The sequence below is a fragment of the Tenrec ecaudatus genome, chromosome 18 (assembly GCF_050624435.1).
Source record: "Tenrec ecaudatus isolate mTenEca1 chromosome 18, mTenEca1.hap1, whole genome shotgun sequence".
Lineage (NCBI taxonomy): Eukaryota > Metazoa > Chordata > Mammalia > Afrosoricida > Tenrecidae > Tenrec > Tenrec ecaudatus.
The window spans coordinates 60,013,214-60,035,430 of NC_134547.1; the positions used below are offsets into that span (position 1 = coordinate 60,013,214).

Here is a 22,217-nt window from a genome sequence, read left to right on the forward strand (position 1 = left end):
TAGTTTAGTTGTGCCCTTTAAATGAATGGAATCAGACTATGTGTTATTTTCTCTTTAAGATGTGTTGTTCAGCCCATATAATCTAGCAAAAGGGAAAATATTATAAAAACAGGTATAAAGGTAGACTTTATAACAGAAGTAAATATAGATTTTCATACTACTTTATAATATAAGTATAGATTTTTTTTCATGGCAATCCCCATAGTGGAATTAAACTCCATAGTTTTTTCTAGGATTCAATTTCAGAAATAGATTGCCAGGCCTTTCTTCTGAGGTGCCTTTGGGTAGATTCCAACTTTTAGCCTTTTGATTAATGGTAAAAAATGTAAACTACTTAAGCTAGCAGGGTATTAAAGGGCTTACTAATTCAGTCTAGATTTGGAGAATGTAGCTAGTTATATGATTGACTTTCATTTGCTAATATGAAAATAATTTTGTGCAAAATATACCAAATACCAAATATCCCCTCCCCAATTTTGTGATTATACTTTGAAGTTTAAAAGTTTAAATTTCCATTTTAAAGTAATGTAAGTCTTCAGAGGGTTATATAGAGTTGCATATGTAGGAGAAATGTATTTACTTACTGTAGCTTCTATAGATTAAGCATAATGGTAAAAACTGAATGTAACTTTTTGTTTCTTATTGTGTTATTTTGAGTGTAACTGTATTGTACATATTCAGCTTAGATAAAATCCAATTTTTCTCTAGCTAAATATACTATATTGCTCGTTTCATCATTAGACTTTAAAACACTTATGTTAACAGTGCAAGACAACACTTACATGCCAGTTGACAGGACCCTGGTTACATAACTCTCAATTTGAATTAAAGTTTCATTACAATTATCTGTGTTAATCAGTAAATCTCTAACTGGTTAAAAGTGTGTTTTTTGACAGTAAAACATCCAAATTCAAGTTAACCTAACTCATTGCTATACCTCACAATGGAATTGTAATTAGACATCTTAAATAATTCAAACTTTTTCCTGTGTTTTAAAATAGCAATTTGTTTCTTCATTCTGAAACTTAAGATTTCATTAAAAAATTTTTGTGGTGTATTTAGAGCTTTAATCTAACTCTCAGACAGAATGCCTTGGACACTATATTCCTACTCCACCCATCTCTGGCCAGCCCAGGGCAGGTCAGTCTTTCTCTTTCAGACTTGTCTAGGTGTATCCTTGATGGAAGTCACTGTACCGGGCATGGTATAACGGGTTACATGATCATGAGCCATACCCTATCAGTTTGACCCTTATCAGTTTGGCCCTGATTGCTTTGGTCGAATGGCCCTGGACCAGTCTTGTAAGCTTTTCTGTCTAATACTGTGCAAGTTCCAATCATAGTCTCGTTTCTGCTTCTGTAATCCTACTTGTAACTGTGATGCATTGAGTTGCTACCAATCATGCTTTTGTGACAGAGCTTGGTATCTCAACCAAACCCTTGGAAACCATTTCAACGTTGTGTTGGTGATCTCCCTCATCCGGATGATGTATATGTGTCTTTGTCCCTTTCAAGACTTGAAAAAACGCTCTTCTTAAATTATACTTGAGATAGGGTCTCTCCTGTACTGTAAAACAATGTAAAGTGAGAATTGATGGTAGTAAATTAATGTTCCAATATGGAACACCTTGATAAGGCTAGGCAGTTATAAGAACTTTAGAAACACTATACATTAAGTTTGCTTTGAGTAAATTTCTGTACAGTATTGTGAGCTTTAATAATACTTTCCTTTTTCTCTTTTAAAACTTTATTTTCATGAAGGTGAAGGTTTATAGAGCAGATATCATCAGTTTTACATTCAACAACTCATAAACATTTTAACTCATTCATTCCAATCCCCTCAAAGTGCTATCATTTATCCCACTTCCTCCCAGTATTTCCTGTTTCCATTCCTGCTTTCCTAAACCCCTGTTGTTGGGTAAATGCTGCCCTTTTGATCTTACAAGTTTGATTATTCTAACATGGGTTTGGGTGGGTATATGTGGGTGGTGGGATGAGTATAGGTCCAGCCCCGATGGATAACAAGGATAGCTTTAGGCCCCCACTTATCTCTGACCAGTGTAACCCTGGTTTGTTTTATAACTTTCAAATCTGTACCACATTTTTCTCCCACTCTGTTCAGTACCTTTTAATGTGATCCTTTTGGAGCAGTTGGTAGTGGTGACTGGGCACGTCTAGTTCTTCTGGATCAAGGTTGTGGAAACTGATAATAGTCCATTGATAATAGTCCATTGGTCTTAATTGTTTCCATGTCTCTTTCAGTTTTCATCATTCATTTTCCTCTGGATAGAGAAAAACCAGTAGTTGAACCTTAAATAGCTGTTCATGAGTATGTAGTCTAGTTTCTAAATACTTCCCCCCCTTTATTCTTGTTAAATTATATTCTCTTTAATATTAGGCCAATGTAAAGTGAATGAACAGAAAATATAAACATACTTTGAATTGTAAAATTTTAAAGAAAATTTCATTTTTATTTTTGCCTGAGTGCAACATGAATACACACACACACACACACACATATATATGAATAACCGATGCTTTGGGTAAAATGGCTGTTTAATTTCTTAAGTTTTACTGCTTTTTTAAAAAATGGGTTATAATTGAAGTAGAGAATGTCTAAGTAAATTACCACTCTATTTTAGTAAACAACACATTTGCAGTGTAAACAGGATAGAGGTTGTACCTGGATTATACATACCTAAATGTATGACTTTTGAACAACTTTTACTCGCCTCTTAATGCAGGGCTTTCTTTGAACTAGTTCTGTCATAGCCAAGGAAGTGAAATAGAAAAACAGACTGGAATTTTAACAATTTGGATACTTTGTCACAGAAACTGGAACAGGAACAATTACTGATCAAAGCCATGTAACGGGAGACTCAGAAGAGGCATAGTGAGCTTTTTAAAGAGCCTGATGTGTTATATAAGGAGTCTGTAATCTGTAGGTCAGCAGTTCAAAACTACCAGCTGCTCCTTGGGAAAAAGACGAGTTTTTACTCCCATAAAGAGTGATAGTCTAAGAAACTCACAGGGATATTTCTACCCTGTCCTGTAGGGTTGCTATAGATTGTTTTCGACTCAATGGCAGTGAGAGTGGAGATTTGTTAAATTTGATTATTGCCAGCACTGTGGAGTTGTGCCACATATAGTCAAATCTGTGTAGTCGGATGCAATATTGGAACAGAAGCCACTATATTTGGACCTGTGCTTTAATATGTCTATTTATCTTCATATGTCTATTTATCTTCACTTGGAAACATTTGAACCAATTCCTACTGGCAACAAATTCTTCATCACAATCACATTCACATGTACTTACTGCATAGGCAGCTTTTAAAAATCATTGAAAATGCTTCTAGCCTTTTCTTAGACTAACCAAATCCTCTGCCATAGTCGATTCCTACTCAGAGTGACATTATATAAGGTTTGCAAGGCTGTGCATCTTTATAGGAGCAGATAGCCTCATCTTTCTCCTGTGGAATAGTTGGTGAGTTTGAATCACTGACCTTGAGGTTAACAATCCAATTTTTACCAAACAGCCCACTCACTCATTGCCAGCTAGTCAATTCTGATTTATAGGGACTTTATAGGACAGAGTAGAGCTTAGCTTGTGAATTTCTGACACTGTAACTATTTACAAGAGTAGAAAGTCAGTCCCCATCTTTCTCCTACAGAGCTGCTGTTGCTTTCGAACTACCGACCTTTTAGATTGCAACCCAAAGTGTAACTACTATGCCACCAAGGCTCATACAGTACACTTCAGTAAGGCTAAATAAGAACCATATGCATCTGTTGAGACTTTAGCACCTGTTTAACCTAAAAACACACCTAGGAAATGGAACTCATTTTTAACCCAGGGACTGCCTGCAAATAAAACCTGAAAAAATTACTTTAAAGAAAAAAAAGCCTCATCTTTTTCCGAGCAGCTGGTGGTTTCATACTGCTGACCTTGCAGTTAGCAGCCCAATGTGCCACTCACTACACCACCAGGGCTCAAAAAATTACTTTCTTAGAAAATGTTTTCAACTAAACTTAACAAAAATGGGTAAGATTGTCCTAACAAATTATATGCAGATAGATATTAATCATACAGAATTTAGCATCTAGGGGCTTGATGGCTTGGCTGCTAACTGAAAGGATGGGTGGTTTAAACTTTGTAGTGACTCTGCCAGGAGAAAAACCTAGTGATCTGCTCCTGGAAAGATTACAGTCTAGGAAACACTGTGAGGCAGCTCTGCTCTTTTACATGAGATCATTAGAACAACACCAAGTTGAGAACAGATGCATAAAAGTTCTTTTCTTAGAAACTAATAATGGTAAAGGTAATAAGTAAATTAGAGTCCATATGATTACGAGTATCCCTTGTTTTCAGTAAGTTCAGTTTACACCGCTTAGCTTTATACCACTAAAGACCTTCTTTGGTGCCTGTTTTCAGTAACTGGAAGAAATTCAAAGATGAATTTTGCTTTACGAAAAAGGCAAAAAGCAAATTAGCTCAACTAGGAAATTGAACGTTTCTCTTAGCAAGCTACATTTGAAACAGTAAGACTAGCATCATAACATCAATGGTATCATCACCCTTGTTCCCTAGGAACTATGCAGCTTCTAAATATAAATTTTTATTTTATTGAGAGAAAAATTCACATACCATCCCTCATGTTAATGTCCCTCGTTTTAATATGTGATTTCTACTACATTCTCAATGTTGTGAAATAATTATCCAATTTGAGAGAATTTTTTTCATTCCCCCCAAAATAAACCCCATCCCCATTAAGCAGTCAGTCTTTATTCACCCCTCCCCCTAGCTCCTGACAACCACTAATCTACTGTCTGTCTCTGTGGATTTTCCTATTCCGGACATGCCCTATAAATGGAATTATACAATGTGTGCCTTTTTGTTCTGGCTTCTTCCACTTAGTATTAATGCTTTCAGGATTCATCTTTGTTATAGCATTTTTTGTGACTGAATAATATTGTGTTTTATGGATATACAATATCTGGCTTAAACATGTATTCATCCTTTGAAGAACATTGAGGTTGTTTTCACATTTTCACTTACGACCAATGCTTCTGTGAACATTCATAGAATTTTCTGAACATTCATAGAGAACTTTTAAATATTCGTAGAATTTAGAGCATTTTAATGTGGACATATGTTTTTTATTTCTCTTGAGTATATATTTTGGAATGGAATTGCTAAATGATATGCTAACTCTACATTCATCTTTTAAGGGATTGCCCGACTTTCCACAGTGCTGTCCTGTCTTATACTTTTACCAGGAATGTGTGAACATTCCAACTTGTCCACATCCTTTCCAGCACACTATTTTTTTAAAAACATTTTATTAGGGGCTCATACAACTCTTATCACAATCCATACATATACATACATCAATTGTATAAAGCACATCTGTACATTCTTTGTCCTAATCATTTTCAAAGCATTTGCTCTCCACTTAAGCCCTTTGCATCAGATCCTCTTTTTTTCCCCTCCCTCCCCGCTCTCCCCCTTCAGCACACTATTTTTAAGAATTATACACATCTAGTAAGTGTGATGAATTCCTAGGTGGTGTACATTTGAGTAAATGTTTGACTAATGACTTGAAGGTTGCTGGGTCAAGGCACCCCTTTAGCAGTGAGCGTTTTGGCAGAAAGAACTGGTGCTCTGCCTCCCAAAAAATCAGCTACTGAAAACCTTGTGGAGCACAGTTCTGCTGTGAAACACATGGGGTCAGAATTGACTCAGTGTGAACTGCTTTAGTAGGTAAGACGTGGTCTATCATTGTGATTTTTATTTGCATTTCCCTAATGACAACACTGATGGTACAGTGGGTTAAACGGTAGACTGCTAACTGAAAGGTTTTTGGTTTGAACCTACTAGCTGCTTCTTTAGAAAATGATGAGGCAATTTGCTTCCATAAAGATTTATAATTTTGCTCTTTCCCACCTTGCAAGATGGCGGGTGAAAAGGCGAAAAAAAGCTGGACACAAAAGAAACAAAGCCTGAAGTAAAGAAAGCAAATGCCAGTGACCAAGTTAAGAAGGCAAGTATCAAGAGCAAAAAGCTAAAGAAGGGGAAGCCCCACTATAGCCCAAACCCCACCCTAGTCAGAGGAATTGGCTGAAATTTTCACTCCACTGTGTATTCCAGAAAGGCAACGTACAAGAGGAAGTATTCAGCCGCCAAATCCAGGGTCGAGGAGAAAATGCTAGCTACTGTCACAAAAGCTAGTTGTAATGACAATGATGGTGGTACCCGAATGGTTAAGCTGCACAAAATGCCTAAATATTACTTTAGGGAAGAAATGCCTCAGAAGCTGTTGAGCCACAGCAAAAAGCCATTCATTCAGTACATGAGAAGACCCCGGGGACCATTCTGATCATCCTGATGGGACATCACTGAGGCAAGGCATTGGTTTTCCTGAAGAATCTGGGCAGTCAGTGGCTTGATGCTTGTGACTGGGCCTTTCTCCCTAAATTAAGTTCCTCTGCATAGAATGCACAGGAAATTTGTTAATACTACCTCCACCAAATTGATGTAAGTGGTGTGAAAATACCCAAACGTCTCACAGACATGAAGAAGAAGCTGTGTAAGCCCAAGACACCAAGATGGAGATATATTTGATACCAAGAAAGAGAAATACGAGATCACAAATAAGCAGGGTTGAGCAGAAAGTCCTGGACTCAACAATTTTGGCAAAAAATCAAAGCTCTTCCCCAGCTCCAAGGCTACTTTTGTGCTACCTTCACACTCACAAATGGAATTTATCCTTACAAATTGGTGTTTTAGATTTCTTGCAAAGAAGTTAACTAAATAACTGATAAAGTTAGAAGAAGAAGAAGAAAAGATCTATAGCTGTAGAAACCCTAGGGAACAATTCTAATCTATCCTATGGGGTCACTGTGAGTCTAGGCAGTTAGAAACTACCGGATGCTCTTAGGGAGAAAGATGAGGTTTTCCAGTTGAGTAAGAAGTTAGTCTTTAAAAAAAAAAAAAAGAAGAAGTTAGTCTTGAAAACCCACAGGGGCAGTCATTGTGAGTTGGAGTAGACTCAATGGAATAGAGTTTTTTTAGTGTGATTATGTTGAACATATTTTTCATGGTGCTTATTGTCCATCTGTGTCCTAAATCCTTTGCTTATTTTAAAATTAGGTTTATGGAAATTGCTTAGTTATGAGATTGTTATATAAGTACCATTTCCTTATCATATAATTTTAAAATATTTTCTCATTCTTTGGATTCTCTCTTTATTTTCTTGATCATTTCCTTTTGTGCACAAACATTTTGAATTTTGATGATTTCTAGTTTATTTTTTTGTCATTACTTTTGCTTTTGATATCATCTAAGAACTCATCTTAAGCTCAAATATGTTTGTTTTTAAAGTTTACACATTTTAGTTCTTATATTTAGTCTCTAATCTTTCCCCACCAATGATTAGTTAAATAAATTATGTAATTTTAAACTTGGTCAAGTTACAGTAGTTAATTTAAACTTTAAAGTAGATGTTAATGGAAAATAGAATTTAGCAGTGTTATATGTACTTGGATTATTATCTTAAGTCTGCCTTTTTATGAACAGAAATACTACCTAGAATCAAGCTCTTTGATGCTTTCAGGACCCCAGAAACAAAGTAACATCTTAACTCTGATTTTGGATTACTTGTGATATTGGTTTTATTAATGGTAATACTGTTTTAAGAATACTTTTAAAACTTTTTGCTAGAATTAGTCTCAGTTATGGGCTACTGATGTTCATAAGAGGTCTTTTTTAAATGATTGGCATTTTTAACATGGGGTTATATATATTTATTAAAATCATTTATGGGGGCTCTTACAACTCTTAACAGTCCACACATCAATTGTATCAAGCATATTTGCACATATGTTGTCATCATTATTATCTAAACATTTATTTTCTATTGAGAACTTGGTATCAGCTCCTCTTTTTCCCCTCCTTCCTCCTGCCACCCTTGTGACCCCTTGATAAATGATAAATAATTATTTTCATATCTTTCCCTGACTACTATCTCTCTTCCGTCATGGTTTCTGTTGCTTGTCGCCCTGGATGGATGTGTGCTTATTGTTGATTATTGCGATTTGTTCCCCCTTCCTCCCCTCCTCTTCCCACCTTCCCCTACCCCAGAAGTAATTGTTTTTATTTCCTTTTTTCATTTTATTAAGGGCTCTTCTAGCTCTTACCAAAATCCATACGTACATCCATTGTATCAAACACATTTGTATATATGTTGCCATCATCATTTTCAAAACATTTTCTTTCTACTTGAGACCTCGGTATCAGCTCATTCCACCCATCCCCCTCAGTCCCTCATGATCCCTCGCTTTTATAAATTAGTATTTTTCTCAAGTCTTATACTGCCTTATGTCTCCCTTCACCCACTTCTTTGTTGTCTTACCCCGTGGGAGGAGGTTATATGTCCATCACTGTGATTGTTTCCCCCTTTCTCCTCACCTTCCCGTTACCCTCCTGGTATCTCTACTCATTGGTCCTGAGGGGTTTATCTGTCCTGGATTCCATGTGTTTTGAGCTCTTATCTGTACTAGTATATATGCTCTGATCTAGTCAGATGTTCAACGTAGAAATGGGGCAATGCAGCGGGGGGAAAGCATTAAAGAACTAGAGGAAAGCTGTATGTTTCATCGGTACTATACTGCATTCTGACCGACTTTTCTCCTGCTTGTGAACCTTCTGTAAGAGGATGTCCAATTGTCTACAGATGGGCGTTGAGTCTCCACACTCCCCCTCATGCACATAAATGTGATTTTTTGTTCTGGGTTTTTGATGGCTGATAGCTGATTCCATTGACACCTGGTGATCACACAGGTTGGTGTGCTTCTTCCATGTGGACTTTGTTGTTTCTGAGCTAGATGGCCACTGTTTATCTTCAAACCTTTAAGACCCCAGACACTCTATCTTTTGATACTTAGGCACCATCAGCTTTCTTCACCACTTTTGCTTATGCACCCATTTTGTCTTCAGCGATCGTGTCAGGGAAAGTAAGCATCACAGAATGGCGGGTTATTAGAAAAAAGTTTTCTTGCTTTGAGGGAGTACTTGAGTGGAGGTCCAATGTCCATCTGCTGCTTTAATTCTTAACATCTAAATATATGTACATCTATTTCCCTATTGTTATATATAAATATATTTACATATGTACTTGCCTGTATTTAGACCTCTATAAATGTCCTTTGCTTCCTAGTTTTCCTCTATTTCCTTTTACTTTCCGCTTGTCACACTATCATATTCGACCTTCATTTGACTTTCGGTAATTCAGCTACATTGCCTTTGATCAAGCCCCACAAGGATCCCATGTCCTCCTTACCATTGATTTAAGATCACTTGTTCTCTGGCCCCTGGGTTTGTTGCCATTCCCCCCTCTTGTGTGCCCCCTCACCCCCCAACCATCAGTCCTGTTGTTTTTTCCTCTGGAAAAACATGTGGAGACAATAAATAAACATAAAAACAAGACAAAGCGAAACATAACAGAAGAAAACAAAAACAAAACAACAACAAAAAAAGAAAAACCTATAAATAGTTCCAGGTTTGTTGTTTACCTTTCTCAGTGTTCTCCAGTTGAGTCTGATGGGTGCCACTCCCTGGCCCCAAAGTCTATTTTTGGTATTCCTCAGGGACTTTGTTGCTTTGCTCCCCTTGCTTCTCTGTTGCTTGCCCTTAGTGTTTTGCCCTGGTGTGGTGGGGTCAGATTGGGCGCAATTCCCGCACTGTGTCTCCACTGTTGTCCCCCATAGTGCTATGGGTCACTGAGGGACATTGTGTTTCATGATGGGGCTGGCCCTATGGTCCTCTCTGTGCACTGGCTGCTCCTAGCCAGAATATCGCCCTCAGGGCTTGATGGGGAGGATGTGTTCCACTCTCTCTCGTTGCCCATTGCTTCTGGTCAGAAGCACCCCTCTCCCTGAGCTGTAGCTTCAGTCAGAATTATGAGATACTGATGTTCCAAAGGTCTTTTTTTTATGACTGACATTTTTGAACATAGGGTTACATTTTTAAAAATAAATTATCTAAATGAGACAAACATTTAGGGTGACTGGTAATGTAAACAAATGGATAGAGTCAGACTGTATTTTTTATTAGAACTATATATTGTCTTTAATGGCAGCAAAATACTATTTATATTTTGCTATTGCTATTGTTTAGGTCTTATAATTGCTTTAGTTTTCATAAATATTGTTAAGTATACATGTGTTTTAATGTTTAATGCTTTAATAAAAGGCTTTGATATAGTAAAGTATATATAATAACATCCATAGCACCTGAAAAGGTGGTCAGCGTCACTTGTTATTGTCGATAAGTTCTGCCTTATAGCAACTCTGTGTACCAGAGAACAAAACACTGCCTGGTCCTGCACCATCTTCAAAATTGTTGCTCTGTTGGAGCCCATTGTAGGAACCCCTGTGTCAGTCCATCTCCATGGAGTCTTCTTTTTTGCCAGTATTCTCATTAGGGAATTGGATATGAAATCATTGTGAGATACTTCTTCACACCAACTGGGATGGCGTTATGAATTGTAATGTGTTCCTCTAAAATTTGGGTCATTTGGGCTAGGTCATTATCTCTCAGTACTATGTTAATATCCTCAATTTTGTGATCCCATGGAATTGTCCCCATGTGTTGTTAACGTAGACAATTGCACGATCTTCATTATTCTTGAAAATTGTGCAGTATTCTACTATGTGTATGTTCCATAGTTTATCTGTTTATCAGTTGATTGATTGGCACTTAAGCTTTTGTCTCTTTGCTATTACAAATAATGCTGCAGTGGTTCAGTCCCATCAAGAAGTGATTGTGGTGATGATTGTACAACTCTTATAAAACTACTGGAAAAAAATTCATACTCTTAAAATTTTTTTAAAGTTATAAACAGAAATACCACTCAATCTAGCATTCCCACTTATACGCAAATACATACCTTAAAGAAATAAGATACATGTACACCCATGTTCATTGTAGCATTATTCAGAATAGCAAAGAGACAAAAATAACTTATGTGCCAATCAACGGATAAACAGATAAACTATGGAACATACGCACATTCTTGTGTTCATCATTTTTAGCTCTCCATTTCCTCCCAACCTCTTTAAGGAAGTGGCATGTTGTTTTTGATTAATTGTACCCAGGTTAGATTGTATCTTGAGGTTGTATCTTTTTAGATATAAAAGAGATTAAATAAGCAGAGATAAAGGAGACCTTGCTACCACCAAGAAAGTAGAGGCGGAAGCAGAGAAATGTCCTTTGGACTTGGAGACCCAGCACAGAGAATCTTGGGAGATTGATACCAATACATGGTGGAGTTTTCCAACAGGCAACTGGGGCCACAGATACTGAAAAGATACTGACTTTCCCCTAGAGCAGCGGTTCTCAACCTGGGGGGTTACAATCCCTTTGGGGGTTGAACAACCCTTTCACAGAGGTTGCCTAATATATCCTGTATATCAGATATTTACATTATGATTCATACCAGTAGCAAAATGAAAATTATGAAGTAGCAATTAGAATAATTATATGGTTGGGTGTCACCACAGCATGAGGAACTGTATTAAAGGGTTGAGGCATTAGGAAGATTGAGAACCACTGCTGGAGAGTCAACAGAAGGAGGAGGCTTCCCCTGGAGCTTGTGCTCTGAATTCACACTTCTAGTCTAAATTCTGAGAGAATACCTTTGTTAAAGCCAACCACTTGTGGAATATCTGTTATACAGTATTAGATAACTTAAGACATTGTTAATAAAAACAGGTAATAAAAATGTTGAAGTTGTAGCGAAATCAAAACACTTACACATTGCTGGTAGTTTGTAAAAATATCTGACAGTTCGTTAAACAGTTAAACATAGAGTTCTAGTGCCACTCCTAGGTATAATATACCCAGTAGAAATAAAACTTGTTTACACAAAAAGTTGTAGACAAGTATTCATAGCAGCATTTTTTTCATAACAAAGATAGAAATAACACAAATGTTCATAAGCTGATGGATAAATAAAATGTGGTATGCCTGTATAAGGATATAATTTTATCAGTAATAAAAATAATGAAATGCAAATAGATCCTACAATATGAGCCTTGAAAACACTATACTAATTGAAAGAAACCAGTCACAAAAGATTCTGTTCATATGAAATAGTCCTAACGGGCAAATCTAGAGTAAGAATGGATTAGTGGTTGCCTAGGCCTGGCTAGGGTGATAGCTAAGGAATGTGGGGATTTTTTTAGGGGGGTAATAAAAATGTCTAAAATTAATGGGGGTTGTTCTTGTATAACTCAATAACTGTACCTACTAAAAGGTGATTGAATTGCATATTCTAAATGGGTAAATATTAATATTTGAATTATATTCACTAAAACCTATAAAAGATAAGATGTAATGCATAGGAAGAGTTTAAGGAGGTATAGTAAGAGTTGTCAAAACAAAGTAGATACTACATATTTTATTTATATACTTTTTATTGTGGTGGCTGTCTTTGATATAAGTTATCTTAAGAATGAGATTTACGAATTATTTTTGCAAATTTTTTTTTTGCTACAAAAATCATAGGAACTTTATGAAACAAAAATACCAAAATGTGAAGCTATTATTTCTTGAAATAGCTTTTTATCTGTGTCTGTTCACTTCTAAAGGTGTACTGCTTCCATTTCTCTAGCCCTCCCCTGGAAAGTTCTTTTTAAAAAAAAAAACCATTTTATTAGGGGCTCATACAGTTCTTATCACAATCTCATAATACATCAATTGTGTAAAGCACATTTGTACATTCATTGCGCTCATCATTGTCAAAGCATTTGCAATCCATATTTTTGTAAAGTTTATGAGGCAGAAATAATTGTGGTGCCAGATGGATACATTTTCTCATTTAACAGTATACCTTAATTATATTTTATAGTTTTGTTTTCATAAAGTGTGAATTTCCATCACTCTGTATGGAAACCCAAGTCTCTAACTTTAAATATAAATTGAAAGGCTTAAATATAAAAAGTGTGTTATTTGGACAACCAAAAGGAAAACTTTGATGAGCCAAAATACTCTACAGATGACTTTTTTTGAAGGGGTGGGGGAACTGAAGCAGCCACATACCTCATTTAGATTGGGACTTTTTTTACTGTCAATATATATGGTTTTTTCCTTTTGTTGTTTCTAAAAATGCAATGTTTCTATTTGTTAGTCTAAAGAGATTTATAGTTGTCTGATAAATGTCACAGAATAGTGGCAGAGAACCAGGAAGAAGAAAAGCTGTATCAGTGAGGTAAGAAACATTTCTATAGCTATGGAAACTATAAACCTACTTCCCTTTGAATTGAGTTATTTAATTAGACATTGGTGGGCCCTGCTAGATCAAACCTAGGTGTAAGTTTATCATGAAAGAGCCTGGTTGAAAAGAATTATTGGGTGATAGAATAGCATTTATTTTATGTGTACACTGACTTCTTACAGTCCTCAACTAAAAAGTTTTCTATTTAAAAGGATACTGATTTTTAAAAAGATAATTTCTGTAGTCCAAGTTTTAAGTTTAGTTGGAAATAAATGAAAGGATGTGAATTGTGTATATAACTCATTTTAGTGAAAGCTAAGTTCTGATTCTCATTCTCATTGCCATTGAGTTGGTGCCAACTCACAGCAACCCTATAGGACAAGGTATGCCCCTGTGAGTTTCTGAAACTAACTCTTTATGGGAGTAGAAAGCCCATCATTCTCTTACAGAGCAGCTGGTGGTATGATATCCGACTGCTGATCTTGCAGATTGCAACCAAACACATCCACTACACCACCAGGGCTCCTAAATTTTCACTAGTAGTTGTTTAATTACTGGTAAAATGCTTACTATGTCATGCACACTACATTTTTATGGATAGACTGTGTTCTAGGTATAAATTAGTTACTTTGATAATTTATATAAAATGATTGGTGCATTTAATGCGCCAAGTAGTAATTTCCTAATGACTGGGCCTGTCCCATGACTGACCTAGAAACTTAATCTTTTCACTAATTATAGAAACTAACTTACCTCTCAGAATACTTAACATTAAGTCTGTCATCAGAATTGCCTGTCCTTATTTGGTGGAATTAGAATGGGCTGTTTTGGGTGGCAAACATTAGAAGTGAGGTGATGATTATTAATCTTAAAATCAGAAAGGTAACCTGGAACTAGCAAAGGTAGCTACTGAGTAATTGTATTCTCAGCATACACAATTATTTATGTTTGTCTGTAAATGCATTTCACTTCATATGTGTCTTCTCATAGTCACATATAGAAGTGTGAATAGTCACATATAGTAACTACCAGAGTGGTTCATGCCACCCCCTAGAGCAGGGGGCCTCAAACTTTTTAAGCAGGGGCCAGTTTACTGTCCCTCAGACTCGTTGGAGGGCCGGATTATAGTTTAAAAAAAACTATGGACAAATTCTTATGCATACTGCACATATCTTATTTTGAAGTTAAAAAAAAAAAACGGGGCAGAAACACCTGGCGGGCCTGATAAATGTCCTTGGTGGGCCACATGTGTCCTGTGGGCCGTAGTTTGAGGACGCCTGCCCTAGAGGGTGCTGGAAAGATCCTGAGATGTTGCTAAAAGATATACCAACACTTTTTCTTGGATCATAGGTTATAATATGCAAGTTTCTAATAGCCAGAAAGGTGCTGTTTTTTTTCCCCTTCTCCTGAACAGGGGGCAGCAGGCCAAGTATTATTTGGGAACCTATGACTAAAATAAGAGATATCTCTGCTTCCAAGGCCCATTATCAGAAACATCCACCTGTCAACTAGCATAGAAGCAGATTGTGTTTTGGAAACTCTCAAACAAAATAGATTTAGAAGTAAAATTTAGTATCCTTTTATTGAATGAGTAAAATGGAATGGAAGAAGTGAACTGTGAGAAGTAAACTCTCTTGGAAAATTATCTTTTAGGTCCTATGATCTTGCCAAGAAGAAAACTCAGTTGTATCCTGCCCTGCAAGGTCATGATGAGTTAGAATCACCTTGATAGCAGTGAATTCAGTTTTGTTATTTATTCATTTATTTTAGAAAACTTAATCTATTTGGAATTGTAAGATTAGAGGAAAATTGGTGGGGAAATAGTTTATACCTTGTTCTCTGAGGATATTAGAATATCCAAAACATTTTAGTCTTGAATAAAAATACCAGTGAAATGTTCATCCAACAGTACCCCCAGAGCTCCTTGAGCAAATAGATCCAGTTATCTTGAAGTCATTCTCTGTATTTAGACACTTCTCTTTTCCTACCTTTTTAAAAGTTTTATTGGCACTTTATTCATGCTCTTTTTCTTCCTTGTACTCATTGTTAATCAATTTTTTTATTTGTGGCAAAAATACACACAACAGAGCATTCTCCAATTTCACAACTTCTACATGTATAATTCAGTGCCATTGATTATACTATTAGTGTTGTACACTGACTGTTATTGATATCCTTCTCTAAATTATTCCACTACCATTAAGTGCCCCTTAAGCAAAAACTCTTCTTCCTTCACCCATGGTAACCATTGGTCAAGCATGGTTTCTTTTTTCTTTAGAAATTTTCTTGATTCACATATCATATACTTATATAGTTAAATACCTTTTAAAAAGAGTTATATACATAATCACAATCAGTTCTAATGCCCCCCCTTTAATAGATAATTTCTCCTTTAACTGGATAATAATTGCAAATTTCAGAGGCCATGGATGTTAATGAACATAAAAATAAGTTGCTGCAGACTTGATTGCAATTCATGGTGGTCCTCTTGTGTCAGAGTAGAATTGTACTCCATCAACTATTCAGTAATTAATTTCTTTTTTCCCCCTAGTGATTGATATTTAGAAGTAGAGTACCCGGCATTTTATTCCAGGTGAAGAAAACTGGTAGCACTGTAGGGTAAGAATTGAGCAGCTAACTGAAAGATCAGAAGTTTAAATCCACCACCTGCTTCTCAGGACAAAGATGAGACTGTTCACCACTCCTGCTTCGAGGAACAACATGGAGGCATAGTGTGGGAATTGTGCCCGATCTGACCCCACCACACCAGAGCAAAAGGCTAAGGAGGTGCAACAGAGCAGGAAGGGGAGCAAAGCAATGAAGTCCCTGGGGGAATACTACAAATAGACTTTGGGGCCAGGGTGTGGCACCCCATCAGACTCCACAAGAAAACATCCCGGAAAATCAACCAATAGACCTATTTATAGGAATTATTTATAGGCTTTTAATTTTTGTCATTTTGTTGTTTTATTTTGCTCTGTCTTGGTTTTTGTTTTTTTTTGCTTATTATCTGTGCATGTTTATCTAGATAAGATAGGTGGGATAAATAATCTGGGGGAGAAAACAATGGGACTGATGGTTTGTGGGGTCATGGGAGAGGGAGAGGTTGGGGGAAAGAAGTGGGTGTTAAACCCAGGGACAAGAGAACAGAAGTGATCTAAAATCTATGGTAAGGACAGTGTAGGATGCCTGGTGGGACTTGATCAAGGGCAATGTAACAAGAAGAAATACTGAAACCTGAATGAAGGCCGAACACGATAGTAGGACAAGTGGAAAGTAAAAGTAAATGGAGGAAAGAACTAGGAGGCAAAGGGCACTTACAGAGGTCTAAATACAGGCGTGTACATATGTAAATATATTTATATATAACATTAGGGAAATAGATCTATGTACATATATTTATATGTTAAGTATTAAGGTAGCAGATGGACATTGATCCTCCACTTAAGTACTCCCTCCATGAAGAACACTTTGTTCTATTAAACTGGCATTCCATCATGATTTGCTTCCCAACGCAATCACTGAAGACAAAAATGAGTGCATAAGCGAATGTGAAGAAAGCTGATGGTGCTCAGCTATCAAGCGGCCATCTAGCTCAGAAGCAACAAAGTCCACAAGGAAGAAGCACACCAAGCTGTGTGATCATGAGGTGTTAGTGGGATCAGGTATCAGCCTATCAGTCATCAAAGACTTGGAACAAAAAATCATATTGATGTGAATGAGGGGGAGTGCAGAGTGGAAACCCAAAGCCCATCTGTAGACAATTGGACATCCCCTTACAGAGGGATAACAAGGAAGAGAAAAACCAGTTAGAGTGCAGGATAGCACTGATGAAACATACGTACAACTTTCCTTTAGTTCTTCAATGCTTCCTAACCCCTCACTATCATGACCCCAATTCTACCGTACAAATCTGGCTAGACTAAAGCACCCACACCAGGTACACATAAGAGCTGGAAAAACAGGGAATCCAGGACAGATAAACCCCTCAGGAACAATAATGAGAGTAGCAATAACAGGAAGGTAAGGGGAAGGTGGAGGGAGAAAGAGGAAACCGATCACAGTGATCTGCATATACTCCCCAAGGAGAAAGACAACAGAAAGTGGGTGAAGGAAGACATCAGCCAGTGTAAGACATGAAAAAATAATAATTTATAAATTATCAAGGGCTCATGAGGGGCAGAAGTGGGGGAGGGAGGGAAAAACATGAGCTGATACAAAAAAATGATGGCAACAAATGTACAAATGTGCTTGACACAGTGGATGAATGTATGGATTGTGATAAGAGATGTATGAGACCCCAATAAAATGGTTTAATAAAAAAAGCACCAAAAAAAATGCACCTCTACAGCATTCATCTAGGGGGTGGGGGGGAAGAATTGTAATCCATAATGAAGGCTGTAATCTATGATCTTCATCAGCCAGCTTCTCTGATTATTTGTTCAGAGAAGAATAGAACCTAGCATGAGCTAAATTAGTTGCTGTTATTATTATTGTTATTATTATTTTTTATTTCCTGGAATGATACATATGTTAATACAGTCTATATGACATTGATGTAGCAAAATCTTGTTGGTCCACCTGCAAACTTTTCTTTTTAAAGATTTTATTGAAAACTCTTTTTTTTTTTAAATTTTTTAACATTTTATTTGGGACTCATACAACTCTTATCATAATCCATAATATACATACATCAATTGTATAAAGCACATCTGTACCTTCTTTGCCCTAATCATTTTTTTTTATTGGGGCTGATAAAATTCTTTTCACAGTTCATACATATACATACATCAATTGTATAAAGCACATCTGTACAGTCTTTGCCCTAATCATTTTTTTCTCTTTTCTTCTTTTACATTTTATTAGGGACTCAAACAACTCTTACCACAATCCATACATATACATACATCAATTGTATAAAGCACATCCATACATTCCCTGCCCCCAATCATTCTCAAGGCATTTGCTCTACACTTAAGCCCCTTGCATCAGGTCCTCTTTTTTTTTCCCCCCCTCCCTCCCCATTCCCCCCTCCCTCATATGCCCTTGGTAATTTATACCTCGTTATTTTGTCATATCTTGCCCTATCCGGAGTCTCCCTTCACCCCTTCTCTGCTGTCCCTCTCCCAGGGAATATAATCGCTAATTTACTCTTAACATTGTTATTGTTAGTTGCTATCAAATTGGCTCCAATTCACGGTGACCTTATATAACCTATCCAAACATTGCCCTGTACAGTGCCATCTTGATTGTTGGTATGTTAGTTTGAGCCGACTGTTGCGGCTATTGTGGTTATCTTTGTTATTGAAGGTTCTCTCATTTTCACAGACTATTTTACCAAACATAGTGTTCTTTTCTAGTGATTGGTCTTTTCTGATGATTTGTCCAAAATAAATAAGCCAGAATCTCCCTATCCTTGCTTCTAAAGAGTTGTATTTCTTCTAATATGGTTTATTCATTCTTTTGGTGCTCTACAGATACATATTCAGTATTATTTACCATAATTCAAATACATTGTTTTTTCTGTTTTCATTTTTCATTAGTCCTAGAAAAAGAATGAAAGTGTAACATTTTAAATAAAAACAAATTTTTTTGCTATTGAGTCTGTTTTGACTCAGCAATTCTGTTGCATATGTTTGAGCTTTCCCTGTGAATTTCTAAGACTGTAACTCTTTACAGAAGTAGAAAGCCTTATCTTTTTCCCTGGGAGCTGCTGGTGGTTTCTAACTGCTCTTTTTGCTGTTGGTAGCCCAACCACTACACCACCAAGGCTCCTTCATTTAAAATAAAGTATTTATTTTAAATAAGGCAGAATAAATTACAGATAGCGGTCTCTTTAGCTTTCTCTGTGGCTGTTTTTCATTGGGTGTTTTTTTGATTTATCTGATCATAGGAAGAATAACAGTGCCGAAGTATCTTTGGGTCTGAAAACAAGAATTCATGCCAATGCAAGAAAAAGTAATGCCTCTAGCCATTTCTTCTTTACTGATTGTATTGGCCAGGTATCTGTTTTTTTTTTTCAGGCTCAGTATTCTTTTTCCTGTTCTGGGGACAAATCTGAAGAAGAGCCTAAAGTTGGCTGTCCACCTTGGGAAAATTACCTCCTGTTGTGTCTGATTTGTAATTCAGTTAACTTAGAGATAATTCTCTGGCAGTAGTAGAAATTCATAGTCAAGACATATAAATATTAGTTTTGCATTTTAATAGTTGAACCACAAGGATTTCAAAAAGTTGAAGGAAAACTTCAATTATCTTTCAATTTATTTTTTTCTACTAACTTTTGAAATCCCTTTCATATTTCTTTTTCCTTGTTTCACTTTAACAGGGTTAATATGGAGTTTATAGCACAAATGGTTTATATTATGCTAATACTTTTAAACATTATTTGGATGTCAGTCTAACTTAATCTGCTGCTTTGAGGAAAAGTTGAATTTCTCTTTGAACAAAGAAAGTTAAATTTTCAAGATAAGTCAGTTCTTTTGTGATGTTATTTTTTTTAAAAACAATTTTTTGGGGTTCATACAATTCTTATCACAGTTCATACATATACATACATCAATTGTATAAAGCACATCTGTACAGTTTTTGCCCTAATCATTTTTTTCTCCTCTTTTCTTTTTTTACATTTTATTAGGGACTCATACAACTCTTATCACCATTCATACATATACATACATCAATTGTATAAAGCACATCCATACATTCCCTGCCCCAATCATTCTCAAGGCATTTGCTCTCCACTTAAGCCCCTTGCATCAGGTCCTCTTTTTTTTTTCCCTCCCTCCCTTTTCCCCCCTCCCTCATGTGCCCTTGGTAATTTATACCTCGTTATTTTGTCATATCTTGCCCTATCCGGAGTCTCCCTTCCCCCCTTTTCTGCTGTCCCTCTCCCAGGGAAGAGGTCACATGTGGATCCTTGTAATCAGTTCCCCCTTTCCAACCCACTCACCCTCCACTCTCCCAGCATCGCCCCTCACACCCTTGGTCCTGAAGGTATCATCCACCCTGGATTCCCTGTACCTCCAGCCCTCATATGTACCAGTGTACAGCCTCTGTCCTATCCAGCCCTGCAAGGTAGAATTCAGATCATGGTAGGTGGGGGCAGGAAGCATCCAGGATCTGGGGGAAAGCTATGTTCTTCATCGGTACTACCTCACATCCTAATTAACCCATCTCCTCTCCTAAACCCCTCTATGAGGGGATCTCCATTGGCTGACACTTGGGCCTTGGGTCTCCACTCTGCACTTCCCCCTACATTTAATATGGTATAAATATACATATATACATATGCATCTATACATATGCACATATATACAAATACATACACACACTTATATATATATATTTTTTTCATGATGCCTTATACTTGGTCCCTTGGCACCTCGTGATCGCACTGGCCGGTGTGCTTCTTCCATGTGGGCTTTTTTGCTTCTGAGCTAGATGGCCGCTTGTTCACCTTCAAGCCTTTAAGACCCTAGACACTATCTCTTTTGATAGCCGGGCACCATCAGCTTTCTTCACCACATTTGCTTATGCACCCATTTGTCTTCAGCAATCCTATCATGGAGGTGTGCAGTCAATGATATGATTTTTTGTTCTTTGATGCCTGGTAACTGATCCCTTTGGGACCACTCGATCACACAGGCTGGTGTGTTCTTCCATGTGGACTTTGTTGCTTCTGAGCTAGATGGCCGCTTGTTTATTTTCAAGCCTTTAAGAGACCAGTCACTATCTCTTTTGATAGCCAGGCACCATCAGCTTTCTTCACCACATTTACTTGTTCACCCCCTTTGGCTCCAGCCGTTGTGTCGGGAGAGTGAGCATCATAGAGTTCCAATTTAATAAAAGAAGGTATTCATGCATTGAGGGAGTGTTTGAGTAGAGGCCCAAGGTCCTTCCGCCACCTTAATACTTGACCTATAAATATAGACACATAGATCTATTTCCCCATCCTCCTATATATATTTGCATGTACATGTCTTTGTCTAGACCTCCATGAATGCCCTTTGACTCCTAGCTCTTTCCTCCATCTCCCTTGACTTTCCTCCTGCCCTACTACCATGCTTCGTCGCCACCTGGGCTAGAGTATACCTCTTCTCTAAGCAACCTTACCCTTGATCATTTCCCACCAGGCCTGCCACTCCCACTTCTCTACCATTTGGGGTCCCATGTTTTTCCCTTGTCCCTGGGTTTGTTAACACCACTTCCTTACCCCCCCCTACCACCGCACACCAAGTCCCCCCGGAACTGTCGGTCCCGTTGTTTTTCCTCCAGATAGTTCATCCAGCCTGTCCTATTCAGACAGACCTGTGGAGACACTAACATGCACGAAAACAAGACAGGAAAACAAAGCAACAGTATACAACCAGACAACAAAACAACAAAAACAAACCACTGACAAAGAACAGAACAAAACAGTTCACAAGAGAAAAGCTTGTAGTTAGTTCAGGGATCGTTTGCTGGCCCTTAGGAGCGTTTTCCAGTCCAGTCTGTTGGGGCACCATGCCCTGGCCCCAAAGTCCACTTTCAGCATTCCCTGGGGACCTTGCCACTCCATTCCCTTGCTGTTCCGCTGCACTCCCCCAGTGATTTGCCTCGGTGTGGTGGGATCAGGTCAGGTGCAGTTCCCACACTGTGTCTCCGGTGCTGTCCCCTGTATCGCCCTTAATCACTGAGGGGCATCATTTCTCATAGTGGGGTCAGCCATGTTGTTCTCTCTGTGGACTGGCTGCTCTACTCAGGAACATCATCATCACGGCCTGGTGGGCCAGGCTGTGCTCCACTCTCTCCTCCTGCCCCTTCATCTTCTCCTGTGTGCTCTGATCAGATATGTTCATCTCCCGGGGCTGCAGAGTCAATGTCGTCCTTTGGAACAAATTCTTTTCTGGGGGTGATGTTATTTTTTTAACAATTAAAAAAAGAACCTGTAAATTAGGTGGAG

At 37.5% G+C, this 22,217-nt stretch overlaps 1 protein-coding gene and 1 pseudogene across 1 annotated transcript in view; both read left to right on the forward strand.

Moving 5' to 3' along the window:
- NFAT5 (nuclear factor of activated T cells 5) overlaps positions 1-22,217 on the forward strand; it is a 149,152-nt gene that overhangs the window by 15,481 nt on the left and 111,454 nt on the right. The gene's annotated exons all lie outside the window — the stretch shown is intronic.
- LOC142432389 (large ribosomal subunit protein eL6 pseudogene) lies at positions 5,955-6,789 on the forward strand (annotated as a pseudogene).